General features: G+C 45.9%; 1 protein-coding gene across 2 annotated transcripts in view; it reads right to left on the bottom strand.

Moving 5' to 3' along the window:
• The window catches only part of RESF1 (retroelement silencing factor 1), a 34,061-nt gene that overhangs the window by 17,722 nt on the left and 8,452 nt on the right, over nt 1-7,887 (bottom strand). The gene's annotated exons all lie outside the window — the stretch shown is intronic.

Here is a 7,887-nt window from a genome sequence, read left to right as displayed (position 1 = left end):
GCATCGTGCCTGGCCCCAGCCTTGCAGCAGGTGCCTGAACTGACGGATTTGTGCCTTGCCTTGCCCCATCTGTGGACACCAGATTACAGAGGGAACTACCCATTTCCTTCACTTCTTTGATTAGAGACAGTCAGAAAGACAAAAGCACGAAGGGAAAGTTACTCTGCCTATTTCTTACCTCATGGTCTTAGAAATACCGAGCGCCATTCAAACGCAGCTGAAGCCCAAGTTCTCTCCCTACAGAAAGGAGTATCTCAAGCCCAGCAGAACACTTGGGCTGGGACAGATGAGACTCTCTGCCTGTGTTAGAAGCTGTCAGGTGACTGTGGAGAAATGAGCACACCACACGGTCCCTGTGAGGGCAGTATCTGCCTAGGAAAAACTCAACAGGTGGCTAGAAGCTGCCTAAAAGGGACTTTCTGAAAAAAATACATAAAGCTTTATATATTGATCAAGACAATTGGGACAGAAATATTTGGTCCAATTTGACTTCAGACAATTATATGTCAAATTCCTCCCTTCTTGAAGCCTGACCAAACTTATGAATCAGACTGTCACCAAAATAGAGAATAAACCTCGTAACACCAATGTAGTGTTAAAAGGCAGGCATTCTTTATTCACGGCGCCAGATGCACGGGGGATCGCTCCACCTAACGTGCATACTGCAGGTTACATCAACCACAGCTTGTATCATCTAGTTACATACATATGCATTGAATTTCCTGTGACTAATTATCATATTTACATAGTCATTACGCATGCGTCCTTAAAAGCTGAGGGGCTTTTTTGGGTGTCTCTGGTGGTGGTACCAGTGTGTCCTTTGGTTGACCTCTTCTTTGCGAGCATGCACATTGTTAATGTAACTTGTTTTCTTTCTCTGTGGCACCCAAGTATGTAAGATAGGACACCCTTTACCAAGGTTTCTAAAACACACCATAAACCTATTACTTTGGTTACATAAAACATTCCTTAACCTGTTATTAAAATGGATAGGGTACATGGGCAGTAGCTTAGCAATAACGTTAGTTTTAACTATCTCATCATCTTGGTTTCAAAAACTACGATACAGATCAAAGAATGCACAACAAAACCACTATTATCTCGGTTACAAGACCAACTATTAAAACTGACTATGATGCTAATGGAAGCATCGAAACTGTCTCTCTATGTGCTCTTTCACAGGCATGCACCTCACCAAATTAATCGTAGAATGGTTTGGGTTGGAAAGGAACCCTAGAGGTCATCTAGTCCAACCCCCCTGCAGTGAGCAGGGACGTCTTTAACTGGATCAGGCTGCTCAGAGCCCCGTCCAACCTGGCCTTGAATGTTTCCAGGGATGGGGCCTCCACTACCTCTCTGGGCAACCTGTGCCAGTGTTTCATCACCCTCACTGTAAAGAATTTCTTCCTTCTATCCAGTCCAAACCTACCCTGCTTCAGTTTAAAACCATTACCCCTTGTCCTGTCACAGACATCCCTACTAAAAAGATTTTCCCCATCTTTCCTATAGGCTTGCTTTAAGTACTGAAAGGCCGCAATCAGGTCTCCCCGCAGCCTTCTCTTCTCCAGGCTGAACAAGCCCAACTCTCTCAGCCGGTCCTCATAGGAGAGGTGCTCCAGCCCTCGGATCATTTTTGTAGCCCTCCTCTGGACCAGCTCCAATAGTTCCACGTCCATGTGCGAGTGCTATCGCAAATCTGTTACTGTGGGTTATTTAACCTGTCTTGCAAATACGTCACATGATGGGGGGATACCATCTCAATTTCAGAAACAGAAGCCTGCACCCTCCTTTAGGGTCTGGAATCGAACTACAAACTTCAGTGGGAAATACAGACTCTTATCTTTCAGGCATCACTGGCATATCCTCAAAGATAAAAACCCCGAGATGACTGAGACCCCTGATTATTCCCTGGGCCAGTCCCACAGATTTGGAATTAAGCACAGGTAGGCTGGTTATCAACCACACTTTAGACATAGCCCCTGTGGCAGATGAAGCCTTTGTCATGAATGAGCGATTTAGGATCCTGCCAACTACACCAATCTGTCACAAATGCATGTCTTTACGCAATGTGATTTAGTATCAGTTTAGAATTTATTTGTGCCCTTACGGCAAATCACAGGACTGGATTGTGATGTTTTTAACAGCACTCAATCATCAGTCAGTTAACAAAGTGATTCGACAAAATTTGTTTCAATCAAAACAGCGACTTAGTTAAAGATTTGAAAATGGCAAGGTTCACTCTATTACTGCATGGAAGAAACACACAAAGGAAAATTAAGTTACAATCGAGTTAGAATGATTCACCAACAAACCATGAGTGTAGAGGATAAGGAGGACCCTCCTGTTGAGTCTCAAGGTTCAGAATAGACCCCCTTGCTTTCTAAACTCCTTCTCAGAGAGGAGTCCAGCTGTGGCTAAGCCCAATCTGAGTCTCAGGTTTGGGCAACGGTTTACGTCTAAGGATGAGATGTGTCTAGCAGCAGTCTAAGGTTTATTCACAGTTTAAGGTGGACCACAAGGCTTTTAGCAGCACTGAAATCATTGACCAACTTAACGTTCACAGAGTCAAGTACAATTATGACAGACTCACTTTGTAATTAAATCACACATCTACAGATTACCTAAATCAATTCACACATGCATACACACAGACATGATTATATTTATATATATATATAGGTATACCTGTTAAAGGTTCCCCTTGAGTTCAGTGAAATATTCACATCAAATGTCTCTAATTTCTCAACAGGCAAGGGTTAAGCCTCAAGGAGTGAAGGATTTCAGCCCAGGCTCCACGGTCGGTCTTTAGCAATGGAGCTCTGATTTTCACAAACTCTCAAGTTTGTGAGCTCCGAGTTGCTTCCCACTCAGAGAGAGATGCTGGTCACAGCCCACTGTGGTCTGGGAGAGCTCAAAGGGCCTCATTTAGGACTGCTGTTTATAGGGTTGTGAGATGGCTGGCTTTAGTCATTAGCCAATTCTCATCCAGGCCAGTAATTACTGGAATTCCAGTAACGATGGTACTGCTTCACTTGGGTTATGACCCAGGTAAGGTATGTTCCAAGGCTGTCAGGGGATAACATTGTTCCTGCTCTCACTCCCTGTCTCAGCCATGTAGGAGTTCCTGGTACAGGTAGTGCCACTTAATCGTCCAACTCACTACACCAAGGCCAAGATCTAACAGGAGTTCCTGAGATTGTAAAGCAGTCCAGGAGAAAAAAAGGGTGGGGTGGGGATGCACCACCACAGCCCTATTGGGTTGTCTTCCCTCTGAGGCCCCACAGCACCCACTAATCAAGATGGGTCCTGGTCCACTCAGACCCCATTAATCTCAACAGGCTCTAGCCTTACAGGCACAGTGCCACATGGTCCCAGCTATTAGTAAATTTAGTTAGTTTCTACTATGCTCATTCTGTCCTCCCTCCTCTGTGAAGATGCAGCTATAGTTACCACCTTCAAGTCCAGTTAGTTAAAAATCCCCCTAAGCCTATGCAAAAGGGCCCTGACCCAAAGCATCTTGAAGCATGGAAAGCCTGTTTGGCCACAGGCATTCCCAAACAAGCAGCCCACAGCATCCCAACATCTGTTTTACTGGCTTTTGCCAACAACACTGCCCCACCCCACCCTCCACCACAACTCTTCCCACTAGAGCTTTAGCAAGGGCCTTAGTACCCTTCGCACCACTTCATCAGCTGGTAATGAGAAAAAAAAAAAAAAACCCAAAACAGCCTTTGGTTACCACACAGACTTATCAGACATAAAATTATCACCCCAGGGGAGCCACTCAGAACCTGCTGATCCCTCTCAGGTGTCATAGAGGGTGCAGCTTAGAGGGACTTCCCATCCAGAGGTAGACTGCCACCATCAACGATAACATCATTTATGTGTCTTCATGGGTACTCAAAATTCTGCCTTCAGGTGATCACACTGAAGGGGACCACTTCCCTCACCCTCTGCAGTAGTCCATGGGTTCACAGGAGCCCCTTCAGTCCATCCCATAGTCAGTTAAGTGCGACTTCAGTAACAGACAGATGGCCTCAGGATCTGCAGTTTTCGGGATGTCCTAACATCCTTGGTGGAGTAACCTGAATGCAATTTGGGTCAGGTCAGAACAGCAGCAGTTCATTACTGTAGCTACAGGGGACAACACAGAGCAGTGGCATGACTGCCTCTGCTGACACAAACTCTGCCCAGTTGGGGCAGTGACAGAGTTTATACACCTCTGAGTTACATGACTTGTTTTTCCACACAACTACAGCTACGTGTCACGTAAACAGGATAGTAACATATGGATTACTTCAGATAAGCTCCAGACAGTACATCCTTTTACAAGTATTTCACTCCAATAATCAGGTCACTCTTACTCAGTGAGGCCATTAGGTAACACTGCAGATATTTCTTAACTAGAGAGGCCTGCAAAGGCCTACAAGGCATTAGTTGTTTTACTTCCACATATGGAACTACTCAGAGACCAGACCTTCCATGATGCTCAAGGGAAAGTACAGTCTTCTGGTACTTCTGAACCAAAACTCCCCATCATTTGGGTACTCTGAGAAGCACCTCCCCTACCTCCAGTGACCCTTGCTATTAACACCCTGTGAACTTGCAAGCCCCAAAACTCATTACCTCCCTTCTCACAGAACTGGAAAAATAGGGAGTATTCGCTTGCACCCAATCCCCTTTTAACAGCCCCATCCAGCAAGTGCACAAACCCAATGGGTTTTGGCATCTGACCAAAAACTACTAAGGCATAAATTCTGTCTCCTGTCTGCCTCATAGTGCAGTCCCAGCAGCTGCCAAAGTCATCAATGCTGTTTACCTTTCCTCTTACCTATGCATAGCAGGTTTGGACATTAAAGACATGTTCTTCCAGTGTCCCACCGCCTTGGATAACCAAGCTCACTTTTCTTGTACTTGGAAGAGCATTCATTATACCTTTACCCATTTACCTGAAGGCTATTGCTATAGTCCTACCATTGCTCATGTTGCTTAGCATCAACATTAGCAGAAAATTCTCCCACCCCCGATGTCTCTCATCACCAGTATATTGATGACATTTTCCTAAGGAGACACAGATGGGAATCTGTTGCACAACCTATGATCCCCAATTTCATACCTCAGAGAACATCAGGAACTTTATATTCCTCCTGGTAAATGCCAGGGTCTATTCCAGAATGTAAGGAGTTTGGGTTCTTTTTAAAGGAGTCATCTCGTATGCCAGTACTAATGGTATTCCTGAAAGTGTCTTGCAATCTGTTTTCTTTTACCCAACCTACTCCCTCCTCCAAATGCAAACATCTCCTAAGAGTCTCCTAAGCTCTTTAAGCTTTTGTCATTACAAGGTCCAGGTTTTAGTCAGCTAGGCCATCCTCTCTGTTCCTTGCTGTGCACACACTCCACCCAGGACTGGAATGTAAGTCACCAACAGGCCCTAAGTATTCAACAGTACTGTTATTTGGGAGACCTCACTCCTACTGGTGGACTAGAACACAGGGTCCAGCATGGCGCAAACTGCTTGGTGGTGACTGTTCCAGGAAACAGGTCCCTAGGACTCTACCTCTAAACTAATCCCTTGCGGCAGCAAGGGGCACAAGATGTGCAAGCCTCAGATGGGGAATGGGAGCATGCTTTGCACGCCATCTTCCTTGCCCTTTCTGACCTTGACGAACTCCTTGTGGATCGCCCCCTGACACTGAATAAACAATTTTACAACCTATTCTCCGCAATGTCCTTCACACATTCCTTTCCCTGAAGGACATACACAACCTCTTACCATTCAACATTAGGTTCTTGGTATCTCGGCCATCAGGATCCAACCTTTAGACCCCAACCATGTGATTCTTACCTCCCTCTCCTCCAGCTACAGATGATCCCTCAGACTCAGCTCTTACAGAAGCCTATCCTTTCAATACCCCACAGAAGGATGTCTGGTTTACAGAAGCCTCCACAATCCTCCACCATAATGCCTGGTTTGGGCATGCCAGTGCTCTTCATACTGCAGATGACCAAGTTGTCACACCTGGTGGCCATGGTAGTGCCCAGATAACTGATCTATCTGAGGCCCTTTGCCTCGTCACTCACTCCCCTGATGACCAGGACGCCATCAACTCCTGGGCTGTTTTTGCTGGGTGCACCCACTGGCTTCCCTCTTGGAAAACACACTCCTTTCACGTCCATACTGGGGAAATTTGGGGCTGACTTCTTTGTGAATAAATACAGGACTATGTGTACTCACGTGCTTTGGCTGTCGGCTGTGTTAACTCCCATTCTGCTTGCCTCATGGCCAACACCATATGGAATGCCCAAGCACATGTCAATGCTGTGATCAGAGGGATGGCAGCAGTGGCAAACAGTGGCACCTATGATAAAGCCAACCACAGCCCAATAGTAGCAGATGAATCTGAGGAAATGTTAGCCCAAACTTCTAACCTGGACCGCAGAACTACTGTGGTAGCTCTCTGGTTATGCAAGCATTGCGGTCACCTTGTTGCTAAAGCTTTAGTCAAAGTTGCAGCACGCTATAAAATATGTCTTCCCTCAGACATGGCAGAAAGTGTCACACAGGCCTGAGACACAGGCCCAAGTGGGGAAGAAATGGTCTCTCTCAGCAATTAGCTATCCACAGCCAGCTCTATAGAAATACTAGTACACGTTATACTGGTCCAACAATCAGTGTGCCGTGCGTGTGCTTGTATGAACCCTTTTGTGGCATGTCCCTAACACCTTCTCAGTCTGTTGGCATTGTGCACCGCTAGGTTCAAGCTTTAATCACTAAGTTTAATGATGTTCTTTTGTCTGAGTTCCACTGGTACTTCCCTTCCTGAGCTCTCCACAACCAACCCTCCAAGCATTCCTCCAAATTCACCTTCAACTCCACCCTCCATCATTACTAAAGTATAGAACAGAATCACAGAATAGTTTGGATTGGAAGGGACCTTAAAGATCACCTAGTTCCAAACCTCCCTTCCACAACATCAGGTTGCTCAAAGAGACTCATCCTACCTGGCCTTGAACGCTTCCAGGGAGGGGGCATCCACAACTTCTCTGGGCAGCCTGTTCCAGTGTCTCACCACCCTCATGGTAAAGAATTTCTTCCCAATGTAATAAGTAACTAAAAGTAATTTGGTGATCAAACGAGTTAAGCAAGAGGAACAATCTCTCTGCACCAGACTTGGGAGCGTCCTAGGCTTAACCACAATGTTATCAAAATACATTGTATTAGACCAACGTTAAACCACAATATTATCTTTGCTTAAAACCTCTGTACCAATCAACCATGTAAAAGATAGATTGTAAGACAGACCTGAAGGAGCCACGATAACAGAAGAAGCAGAGGGGTGTACTGAAGATGTCAAAACCGACCTCCATGAAGATAAAAAGAGCTGCTTAGCTTGCCTGAATTTGCAAGCCCTTGGTGGAGCTGCGACTCCCCGGCCACCCAGCGCTGCTTTTGCTTTCCTATCTTAGTGAATACAAAGTAAATTTATTTTGGACTTTGTCTCAATTAAACTATAACACCAATATCTAATCTAAACCTACCCTCTTTCAGTTTAAAACCATTACCCCTCGTCCTATCACTACTCTCCATGATAAAGAGTCCCTCCTCGTCTTTCCTGTGGGCTCTCTTTTAAGTACTGGGGTGGTGCAGCCCCCGAGGCCACTCTCAGATCTCAGGATAAGCCCTATTGTGTTGTTATCTTGGTCACAAGTGCAGTGACTTGGGGGTCAGGCACTCTCTGGCCATACCTGGGCCATCTGCCCCCTGAGAGCTCAGGACAAGCCATGCATGCTTTGGGAAAACTCCCATTGTGCTGTAATCTCGGTTGCAAATGCAGCAGTCAGGGGCTGGGGGGGGCAGGCACCCCCTAGCCCCACCCGGGCCATCCG

The sequence above is a fragment of the Egretta garzetta genome, unplaced genomic scaffold (assembly GCF_000687185.1).
Source record: "Egretta garzetta isolate BGI_Z169 unplaced genomic scaffold, ASM68718v1 scaffold352, whole genome shotgun sequence".
In the NCBI taxonomy this organism is placed as follows: Eukaryota; Metazoa; Chordata; class Aves; order Pelecaniformes; family Ardeidae; genus Egretta; species Egretta garzetta.
Note: the sequence above shows the minus strand (reverse complement) of the source record. Positions and strands in the feature narration are given on the sequence as shown.